The sequence below is a fragment of the Artibeus jamaicensis genome, unplaced genomic scaffold, assembly GCF_021234435.1.
Source record: "Artibeus jamaicensis isolate MK-2021 breed Jamaican fruit bat unplaced genomic scaffold, CSHL_Jam_final scaffold_369, whole genome shotgun sequence".
NCBI classification, from domain to species: domain Eukaryota; kingdom Metazoa; phylum Chordata; class Mammalia; order Chiroptera; family Phyllostomidae; genus Artibeus; species Artibeus jamaicensis.
The window spans coordinates 20,963,832-20,976,257 of NW_026522042.1; the positions used below are offsets into that span (position 1 = coordinate 20,963,832).

The 12,426-nt window shown below is 36.5% G+C and overlaps 1 non-coding gene across 1 annotated transcript; it reads right to left on the reverse strand.

Moving 5' to 3' along the window:
- Nucleotides 1-413: 413 nt before the first annotated feature.
- Nucleotides 414-520, reverse strand: LOC119056076 (U6 spliceosomal RNA). The gene has a single exon (XR_005083814.2). It is a non-coding gene; the product is annotated as a U6 spliceosomal RNA (small nuclear RNA).
- Between the last annotated feature and the right edge of the window lie 11,906 nt (nt 521-12,426).

Genomic DNA, 12,426 nt, shown 5'->3' on the forward strand with positions numbered 1-12,426 from the left:
AGGTTCTTTGATATTGATGTTTTAGGATTCTTAGGACATAATCCCAGCAGTGGAATTGCTGGGTCAAAAGGCAGGTCAATTTTTATTTTTCTGAGAAAATTCCATACGTTTTCCATATGGTTGTACCAGTCTGCAATCCCACCAACAGTGAACTAAGGACCCCTTTTCCCCAGAACCTCTCCAACATTTGTTGTTTGTTGCTTTGTTTATGATAGCCATTCTGACCGGTGTAAAGTGGTATCTCATTGTGGTTTCAATTTGCATCTCTCTGATAGCTAACGATATTGAGCATCTCTTCATGTGTCTCTGGACGTTCTGTATGTCCTCCTTGGAGAAGTGTCTGTTCAAGTCCTTTTCCCATTTTTTAATTGGGTTGGTTGTCTTCTTAGAGTGGAGTCATGTAAGTTCTTTGAAAAAATATGGAACACTTCACGAATTTGCGTATCATCCTTGCCCAGGGGCCATGCTAATCTTCTCTGTATCATTCCAATTTTAGTATATGTGCTGCCGAAGTGAGCACAGGAACCAAGATTTCGAATTCAAATCTGGCCTTTACTAAGAAGGTATATTTGTCAAAGTGGGAGAGCAAAACATATGTTATTGCATAGTTGAACTTGCTGTGTAAATTTTAAATATTGAAACACATATTATATGAATCTTATTTATTATTCTTGCCTTGGGCCTACAGATGTTCAAGCCTGATTTAAATTTTACATTAGATATGAGAAAGCAACCACAATTCATAGAACCTGCAATTTAGGCTCCACTTTTAAAATACAATGACATATTCCATTTAATGTCTTATTTAGCAGGGAGCCCTTGTGGCTCTGGTAATTCACTTACAGTTCCTATTCAACAAGCTTAATGTGTCCCTAGTCTGGGAGAAAGTGTTTTGTTTGCATATCAAATTTTTTTCTCAAAAAAATGGAGAGGATATATCTTCCACAATAATTTTTAAATTAGGTTATGTTAATGACTGATTAGTCATAAGCAAGAATTAAAGATTTAGTTTGATCTTATTTACAGCTATTTGGTTATCCTTATATGTGCTTAAAGACAAACACAAACATTTCAAATAGAAATAGAAAGAAATGGACTGGAAAAACCAAGAACCAAAATGAAAAATGATTGATAACTTGATAATATCCCTCTGAGTATTGATGTTAATGTAGCTGAATTCAACTTGGAAACATACAAAATCAATTTGTTTCCTTTGGCTAAATAATTTGAAACTTCTTATGGATAATCAAGCTGGTGATGTTTTATACTTGAAGTCCTATATACTTCTATCAAAGTATATTAACAACTGTGATTCAGATGACCTTATGTATTATTATTGAGTGACATTATGTTAAAGGTACGTGGTAAATTTCACAGAGGTTCTGATCCATGTTTAGGTTTGGGGAAGCAGAGCCTAGAATAACATCTTAAGGATGCCTCAGAAATGTTCACTTCCCTGGGCTGTTGGTCCATGACTCTTATGTTAAAATGTAACCTGGGATGTCCAAGGTCCTTTCTTCACAACCTTCCACAGGAGACTGAGAATCATAATGAGACACATTACTGAAGCCCAGTTATCAACTGATAATACTGTCATTAACACTTATTATCATGTAATTACAGTGCACATTGGCCATCTCAGACTCAATTTCAGAGGAGAAAAATACTGCATCTCAAGGAAATAGATGAAAATAAAACACTGTAAGGAGTGCCTGAATAATGACACAGTGTCAGAGAGAGTGAGACATCTTATCAACTGGCCTATCAGCAGTTTGGAATGGCAATAACCAAGTCAGGTCCTCCCCATCCTTCCCTCATCCTTCACATATTAGTTACTTGTTAAATCTTCTACCTTCTCCTACTGGAGCAGTTGCCTCGGCAATGACATTTTTAGTGATGAGAGAAAATCATAAAAGCTGTGGGTAATTGTTAGGAAGAATCGACACGACTCTGAACTTTATAGGTCATGGTATCTCTGTAGCCTGTGGGTATAGTTGCATTTTGAAAAAGATAACTGTGTCTCCCTTAGCATCTTCCTTTTTCCTATTTTTTCATCATATGTAAGTTTACAAAGGTCAGGTGTCAGTAGGATCTAGAATAAGAGCTTTTGTGGCTCATTTTGAAAGGTTACTTGAGAGAAAATCTCATGAAGGAGAGGTACCCCAAAGTGCTGCAGGAATGAGCCTAACATCCTATTACTACCAAGAGAGCTTCTAATGCATTAGAAGTATAGGGTGCTGGATTTCTGAATGTGTCTGAGGGCTTTGGTCTCTATTTACTACATGGAAATGAAGAGGCATCTCAAGGACCTACTCGTACTTCTGAGGTCATGTGCACAGGACATCAAAGCAATATGAAGATTAATTATGCCAGTATAGCAAAGCCTAAAATACCTAATTATTTATTCTATTATTCTAATTAGTTATTAGAATAATAACTGTAATGCAGAATATTTGTACTAATTAAGGGAATGTCACAAGCCTTATTTCTCTCTTGACAATGATACCATACTGTATGGGACCTTCCAAAATACAGAAACTTTTAATTGTCTACTTGTCTCATAAAACCAGAAATATCCTATTATGTATTTTTCTGGAAAACAATGAAATGTGAGTCATGACAGATTTAAGTTAAGAGTATTTTTATGATATGTATTTACTTATGATATGTATTTAATGCAGTTGACAATCTAAACTAAGTAAGTAGTTGGTTACTACTATAAATATCTTTATGAACTAATTTCAGATATTTCAGCTTTGAATGACAGCTTAATGAGAACTAAATCAATGTGAATGTTTTGTCTTTAAATGTGACCTTATGACTTTTACTATTGTGCCTTTAATGTAGTAATATTTTTAGAATACCATGCACTAGTTTTATTTTTGAGACATACTCATATTTTAGATTGCAATGATATTTGCTATAATTGATGAGTATCTTTCTATTCTGTAATTTTTTTAAAGATGGGGGTATTGTTTGGCCATTGCGATTTATTGTAAGCTAGGTTAGTAATGGTGATTATATTTGTAGGATCTGATGATAAACATTAGATGTGCTTATAAAAGTTGTTGTGAGCCTTGGCTGGTGTAGCTCAGTGGGTTGATTGTGGACCTGTAAACCAAAGGATTGCAGTTCAATTCCCAGTCAGGGCACATGCCTGGGTTGCAGGCCAGTTCCCAGCAGGGGACGCACGAGAGGCAACCACACATTGATATTTCTCTTCCTCTCTTCTTCCCTTCCCCTCTAAAGATAAATAAATAAAATCTTTTAAAAAAGTTGTTGTGAGTTCATTTGTCACAGATATAGAGAAAGAGAGACATAGAGAAGGAGGCACAGAAGGAGATTTCTAGCGGACATGCAAGTGCAGTTGTATTAGTCGGTTTTATATAGAAAATTACATACGTTGTAGCTTCTCCTTTTCTTCATTGGGAAGATAGTAAAATATTATTTTTAATCATAGTAGCAAAAGAACCACTTGCTACAGATTTTATTTAAAAATTATTATGTAGATAGTTGTATATCTGCAATTATTACCTTTCCATTTATATTTTAAAAGGTAAAATTTATACACCTACATTATATACATATATATATATAATTTAGTTTCCTATTAAAATTATAGTAAACTTGAGTTTGATAATCAAGTAGTATTTTTAAGTGATAATCAAGAAATGTCTCACATTTCTAAGAATTTCTGCATGAAAAGTGCCCTGTCATGCTCTCTGTTCAAGTGTTTGCTTTTTCCTCTGCCCAAAAGTTTTATTTCATTGCTGCATCAACACTTTGGGGTCAACACGTATTTTCATAGATTGAATTGCTTTGCCTTCTACCAAATGTTTGCCAAAATTTGACACAAGTGATTTCTGTCACTAATCAGAACTTAACCATTTCTGTCACTAATCAGAATTTGGATGCAATTTTTAACATACTTTTTCTGGGAGCTTAAGACATAAAAGAGTATAATGCAAAAAGTGACTACTCCCAGGGCCCAGTGGTCAAGAAAATATCAGGATTCCTGGAAGTTTTCATATGTTTAGGATCTGCCCTATAACAATCTCCAAGTTATTTTGCTTTATATTAATCCTGAGGCCTTGGTCCACAGGATTCTACAATTCTGTCCCCTGCTTCCCAAAGCTTTAATAGTGAAGGAGATCCTTTTATCGTTATATCAGGACCTGTGTTCAGTGACAGCTTTTTACTCAGAGTCTATTTCATCAGATATAAGCATAGCTACCCCCGTTCTCGTGTTTAAATTTTGCATCTAATACCTTTACATCCTTTCCCTTACAGTTTGTGCGCATCCTTAGATACAGAATGGGGATCTTGTGTGTTAAAGAGTCTGAAATAATTCATCCTAAGTAACCCCTTACGTGGGCCACTGGCAGTCTAGTCTAACTCTATATTAAAGCAATAAATCGGTTCATTTTGGAAGACAGTCCTCTTAAAAGTACACAAAAGCACATGTGTTTATATTTATATGTATGGTGACTGCATAGCTTTTGTCTTTATATAAGCATACCCGTGTTGCCTGCCAATAGTTACTTGTAGGAATAAGTAAATTGTGTTACATTTGAATAAATGCAGAACCATTCTTCCAGGTATCCATACAGGAAATAAAGGCTCCATGTCATACTGATGCTTCTCTGCAAGGAAAGAAGCAATGAGCTGTGGACCGATCCGTGACAGCCCCTCCCCCCTGCCCAGATTCACCCACTGAGGCCCTGTTCCCTCGCTGTAGAATTTAACCATATTTGGAAACAAAGTCTTTAAAGAAGTAATTAAATGTAAATAGGACTGTTAAATGGATGTAATGGAATATTTGTGGTGTGCTTATAAGAAGAGATCAGGACACAGACAGAGAGACTCCACTGTGTGCGCGCACAGAGAGACAGCCCATGAGGCCACAGCGAGAGTGGGACCATCTACTGGCCAAGAAGAGAGGCCTCAGAATCAACCAAACCTGCTGATACCTTGATCTGTGTTGCATGACCAAAAACAAAAGAGGTACAATATTAAAAAAAATCCTTAAATGCCCAGGAAATGCTTATATAATTGAAAAAATCTGTAACTAGTCTTTGTGTCCAACAAAAAAGCATTTTGTTTGCCAGTTTCCTCCACAAAAATACAGAAAACTCACCGGGACCTGGAGGCAGGTGCGTCATGGGCTTCCAGGGAGGGTCTCACTGCCTACACAGGCTAGTGCCGCACAGATACCTGGCTGCTGTCGGTTCTGTGCCTTCTTGCTTGCTGTCCTGCTGTCCTCAATGCTCTTGCCAGGCAGTGCTAGTGGCGGTTGTTGCTCTTAGAAAGAAGTTGAGAAACTCACCACAATGCTTTCACCATGCCCTGCACCCTTTCTAGCCCTGGGTTGTTCTGGGTGAAGGGCTAGAGGAAGCAGCCCCTCCAACAACTATCAGAGCAGTCCTGAGTATTGGATTCCCTCATCAGAGTCTGGTGCAGAGCGTGTGAAATAGTTTTACTAAGAAAATGAATAAACAGTACACTCATTTAGATGAAAGTGTTGCCATATCCAAGATTATTTATTTAAATCATACCTTTTTTATATATTAGGACAGAATTGGCATATATCATTGTTGATTGCCAAAAATAAACACACATCTTACTTTCAAGACGGGAGAACATATGCAAGGCAAGCCCTGCAGTGAAAGCAGCACGTGCCAGAGGAGGCCGGAACTTCTCAGAGAAATGGCCCCTGTGTCGCCCCCATTTCAGAGCAAAGAAAACCCTCCTACAGTTAGTGCAAAGTTAATGCCCAGCTCAGGTATCCTGCTTACCAAGAAGTACAAGGAGAAGGAAGACAGGTAACAGGTAACTAATCACGGCTTGCGGCGCCAGCAGGGCCAGGGCAGGATGGCCCCCACTGCTGTGCAAGGTGCACAGACATCGGCTGGTTTTAGAGGCTCTTAACACACGCGGTGCCCGACGTGCCCACACACCAGAATCGCTTTCCTGGGAAACCTAGTTATTTATCTACTCCCTGCACCCCAGAGAAATGATCAGGAAACACAGAACAGAGTCAGGTAGTAGAGCTTTTATGCAAGTTTAAATGCTTTCTGCAAATCACTTTCTATTTACATAATTTCTACTGTTAAGCATGGCATTTCTGATAAGGAAATATTTAACAGAAATATACATCTTATGGGTTTAGGCATAAGTATCAATTCCTTATCTGAACATACATCAGCTATTTTTTAATTATGAAAATGTCATTTAATATAAATGATATAAGATACTAATCGTTTTTTGTTATGTATAAATTTTTGTCAATTATTATGAAAATTTTTTCTTTACCCATAATGAAATAATAGTTATATGAAATTAGAAGTTGCTAATTACTGTGATTTTTAAACATATTTTTGGAAAAGGGAAGCATAACAAGATTTTTCTCTTTCTAAATTGATCACAACATGTTGAAGCTGAGATGAGGGAAAAGAAGTATTTACTTATTTGTATATTCATTTATTCATTCAGTCAAAATGTTTCTAAATGTTTTAAAACAAGCATTGGTTCTTTCATAAGGTAACAGTCCAGTGGCCAATAATCAGTCTTTCCTTTTGCTGTTAATTGGATTAACCAAATACTCTCTCTTGTTCTTATCTCAGTGCTAACTCTGTTTCATACCTTCAGAGGTAAAATCACTTAAAATGCCAGGAAACAGCTTTTAGTCAAATCAATCAGCCAATGACTTTTTGTGGTCTCTGATAATTCACTTATCTCTGTGGTGCATTCTGACCTTGATTTATTCTCAGCCTTGGTTGAACTTCTGGATAATAACTGAAAACTAAGAGAAGGAGACACACATACAGAGAGAGAGAAAGAGAGAGAGAAAGAATGAGAATCTCAGAGTGTTTGTATTTGTAAACATTTTTGCCAGAGTTCTCTGACAGTTAAGAACCACTTGTATGTGGCTGGGACAATGCTGATAAATTCCAATGAACATTCTGTGATTACATGTCAGGCAGCAAATTGGTATGACCTCATACTTCCTGGTTATCATTACAGCTGTTAGTGATGTTTTTTATCCACTGAGTATAGATAACAGGAGAAAAATTAAAAGTCTTTTGATATTATAATTATAGCATTTCTTTAAAATTACAAAACATAGCTCAACTATAATTAAAATATTATAAAAGAGAAGTATTTAAAAACTAAAAGAGAAAATATTTTTTAAAACTAAGGTTTGGTCTTATAATTGGCTGCATAATAACCAACCAAAGCTGCATGTCTACAGTGAAAGACGCCAGAGTAGGAGAATAAGAAGCAGGCACTGGCTCCAGGTAGCTTTAAGGAAATGCTAATGCAATCCACCTGCAGATATTACACTTCTGGAGAATAAATAATCTATAAATAATCCCATTTTTAAACCTTATTGTCAAGAACCTTTGGACCTTCATATCAACTCGAAAGGGAATGGAAAATTGGATTACACAAGTGGCATGTTTACAGTCATATTTGATTTCAACTGCACAGAATGCACCTCAGACATGAATTTCATATCAGAGTATCTGTGAAAGGCTTAACACAAATCCTTTTAAGAACTCTATTGACAACATTTCCCAGTAGAAAATTAGTTCAAAAATAAGTCAGCGGAGCATTAACTAAATCACTCTGCCTGGATTGGAAAAAAGGAAAAAACGTGAATTATTCATAAGAGGCTTAAAAAAATTCCAAAGTTTTGCTAAACATAAGACAGTAGTAGGTTTTCATTTAATCGGCAAGTTATTAAGGAAGCTACAACTCCTGATTCTGTCTTTTTAGATCGATATGATATAATAAGCTAAAATGTTAAATTATAATACACTTCTACATTAAATTACTGTTAAACATATGATAAAATTAAATAAATTTAAGTTAATCTTTGCCTTTATATAAGTCAATAGACTTAATTTTTGTGGTATTTGAATTCTACAAGGTTATCACGACTCTCCATCTGCTTACTATAATGGTTTTATTATACTATGGGGAACTTGATTTCTCCAAATTTTCTACTGTGATCAATCTTTTAATCACTATGTACTTTCGAATGGAGAATAAGATCAATTAATTCCATTACACATCTAATGCCATATGTTTAACTGATCACTCCCCAATGCCATATATAATTATATTATGTGAAAGAAGTCTACAATAAAGTTTAAAGACCTACAGAAAACTGATAGAACTAACTAGACTCTAAATATTGATATTAGTTTAACATATAGTCACATATTAATGTTACTATAATTTGCATTGTTTAATAAATGCTTGATAATAAATCGAAAACAAAAGGGAAACAATTACTAGAAACTGGTGAAGAAGGCACTGAGACAAGGACACAAAACACAAAATACTTTCCTGGTCTTAGTTGCTTTTTTACATAATTTCTTTCCTAATGGTGTGAAGTAGTAATACATCTGTCCTGGGGAGTTCATCCTTGAGTCAGTTCTGAATTAAGGTGACTAAATGATTTGTTCATAGTTGTAGTTTTAGACAGTGGAAAATTAAAAAATAGATTTCCATTTTTGCTCTCTTTCTGAATCTCCTCTTTGTACAATCCTTTGGTTGCTCGCTTAAATCAAACCTTCAAAGTTGGTTATATTATTACATGATGTTTATGATAATTGGAGTGAGTTAGATCTACCATGAATAATCATTTAATGTCCAGGTATAGGATTTTCAAAGTGCTTTATGTTTTCTGCTTTGGATCAGTGAATATTCTTTTTGGAATTCACTCAGATTGCCCATAGCAAAGTTATGCCCCCTCCAATGGCTGCCACTGAGCTTTCCGTTTAATACTTGCCATGGCTATATAGACTCTATGGCTACCTTCTTAAAACTTATACCCAGTTTTCCTATTACTAAATAATTAATATTTCTGATTTCACTCTTTTAGAAAATATTGTATTTTATTTTATTTTTAAATTTTTATTTATTTCTTTTTAGATAGAGGTGAAGGGAAGGAGAAAGAAAGAGAGAGTAGTAACATCAATATGTGGTTGACTCTTGCGTGCCCCCTCCAGGGACCTGGCCCTCAACCCAGGCATGTGCCCTAAACTGGGAATCCAACCAGCAACCTTTTGGCTCACAGGCCGGCACTCAGTTCACTGAGCCACACCAGCCAGGGCAGAAAATACTATACTGCAAAAGCTCATTACTGAGAAGGATCTTATTATAAACCTGTAATTAATATTACTGACATCGCACATTGAGGTAGGCAGAAGGATGGCACCTAAAGGTGTCGGTGATGATATCACTAGCACCTGTGGATATGTTGCCTTACATGTCCAAATGATTGCATACCTTGGGATGGGGAGATTATCCTGGGTTATTCAGGTAGGCCCAGTCAAATAGCAGACACCATTAGAAGCAGAGAGCCTTTCCTGGCTGTGGTTGGAGAGAGAGATATGACTGTGGAAGAACGGTCAGAAAGATGTAAATTTGGTGGCTGTGGCTGAGCAAGGTGCAGAGGAATGCAGGTGGCCTCCTGAAGCTGGAAAAGGCAGGGAGCTAAATGCTCTTTTGTTGCCTCCAGAGAGGAGCACAGCCCTGCCAGTACCTCATGTCTCGCCCAGTGAGACCTATGTCAGAATTCTACAGAACTGTAAAGTGATAGATTTGTATTTTTAAGGTTGCTGTGTTTATGGTAACTTATTAATGCGCTAACAAAAAATGATGCATAGACCAGTGACTTAACTGTTTAAATTTTTTTGTATCTACACTCTAATTTATTATTATCTTTCAGGATCCACATTCCCAGTGGACCTCGTCATCCAAACCCTGTCTGTCTCCTCACACATTGTTCGGATGAAGGAGGAAAGTATAGGACCTGATCCATTCAAGAACACACTCCGTCTGTGAAAAGTCTGATCTTGGTCATGAAGTCAAGGAGAGGACATTTTGAAATGTAATTTTTCTTATTCTTATCAATGTGCAGAACTTGCCCCCACAAAATTGGTATCTGATTTGAGAAAGTTTCCTATGAAGTGATTTTACTTACTAAGTGGCCATTTGTGCATAAATGGACATCAAAAAAGAAATTCCCCTGCGAGCAGCAGACATACCTCAATCAGCCACCAGCAGGGCAAATGGACTTTAAATGTAATAATAATTCTGTAGTTACCTAGAGCCCGTACAATATCTCTCAAAAGAATTAATTTTGAGATGACAGCTGACACTTGAATAGTCATAAAATATCAAAGCTAATATTCCCATTTTTCATGAAAATTTCAATATAAATTATTTTAATATTCAAGAAATAAAATATTTTATTTAAATATTCTTTGAGTTACTCTAATGTAAAAAACATACACAAAAAACATGACATATTGTCAGCAAACAGCAAGTGAGGTTCTGCTGCCCACTGCACCCTGCAGGCAAAATTCCAGAGACAGGAGTTTGGTAGAAAAGGAAAGGTGTCTTTGTTTAAAAGCTACACAATTTTGGAATAACAAATTTCCACAGGTATTAGTCACTTAAGCCTAACAGTTAAGGCTAAAATACTTTCTTCTGAGTTAGAGACTTAATCATTTAAGTCTGTAAATTAAGGCTCAAACATTTAACTCTTGAGTTTCCTTATCATCCATTCCCCTTGCTAGTTTTTGATTACCAAATTACTATAAGACAAGGTTATAAACTAAAACGACAAAAGAGATAAAAGCTACACAATTTTTGAAGAATGACAGCCTTCTGCCTCAGAGCCAGTTCCCTCTAGAATAGCCAAAGAAAAAATAACCCTGCCACCCTATGCCAGGCCATACCGATCCGAGGCGGCACACAGAGTTCCTTCTCCCATTTAAAATACCATACTTTCAGCCCTGGCTAGCGTGGCTCAGTGGACCGAATGCTGGCCTTGAACCAGAAGGTCTCCAGTTTAATTCCTGGTCAGGGCACATGCCTGAGTTGTGGGCCAGGTCCCTGGTTGGGGACCTGCAGGAGGCAACCAATTGATGTTTCTCTTGCACATCGATGCTTCTCTCCCTCTCTTCCTTACTCCTTTCCCCTCTCTCTGAAAATAAATAAATAAAATTAAATAATAAAATTAAATTAAATTAAACAGAACTTTGGAAAATGCAGGCGGTTGCAGCAGGATCATCTAGGCGTCTTCCAGGAAGAATAAGAGAGCAAGTCTCTGCCCTTCTGTTTTAAATAATCCCATGTGCTCTAGAGGTGTCCAGCTTTTCAGCCAAACCCATCCTAGACTGTTTACCATTGCCTTGGACAACCTCTTCATACTGCTTCTCCTTAGTGATCCAATCAATCTCTCTGTATCAATATGAAATAATTGCATTCTTATATTTTTACCCATAAACACTGGTTTACAATGAATGTTTACCTCTCAACACTATATTATAAAAGAAATAAAAGAAGAGAGGGATTTAGGAGAAATATATGTATTACATGAGGTCTGTCCAGAAAAATTCCAGCCATTGTTAATATAATGAGAGCAATTTGCACTGCATTGATGTAACCAGGCAGCGAAGGAGAGTGGACTGGAATGCACACATGTGCACAATGACAACGTCACTGTACTAGTCAGTGGGAATGGTGGATGTCACTGAGTGATGCCACTTAATGCCAGTGTGTATACTGTGTGGCTGTCACATTCAAAATGACTGAGCTAGTAGAGCAATGAATCTGTACAAAATTTTGCATTAAGATTGAACATTCCTCCATGGAAACTATTTGGATAATTCAGAAGCCCAAAAGCTGTGAGCAACTGATGATCATCAGCTTCATCACAACAGTGCACCTAATAATCATGCATCGTGTCTTGTGCAGAGTCTTTTTGTGAAACACCAAATCACCCAGATGTCTTAGCCCCTTACAGCCCAGATTTAGCACCCTGTGAATTTTGGCTTTCCCAAAAACTAAAATCACCTTTGAAAGGAAGATATACCAGGGCTTATGAGATTCAGGAAAATATGATGAGGCAGCTTATGGTGATTGGGAGAACTGTGTGAGGCCCTAAGGTTCCTACATTGAAGGGGACTGAGGTGTCATTGTCCTACATACAGTGTTTCCTGTAGCTTGTATCTTCTCCAATAAATGTCTCTATTTGTCATATTATATAGCTGGATACCTTCTGGACAGACCTCATAGATACCCCTACTGAAACATGTAATATATTGTTTCTCATAAACATATGGTTATATACATATAACACATATGCAATGTATAGGTAGTAGTTCATTTATTGAATTTGAACACTTCTTGATAACTTCAAGTAATTCTGTGCTTTCTGTACGACTTCATAACTTTTGTTTTATGGGTTTTAATATCAAAGTACTCTATACTTCAATTTGAAATTATCAAATCCATTGCTAGTATATGACCATTTTTAGTAAAGAAAGAAGTCCCACAGATTTGAATACCAAACCAGTTGATAATCACTGTTAATATCAATTAATGCATATTACAAAAAAAACA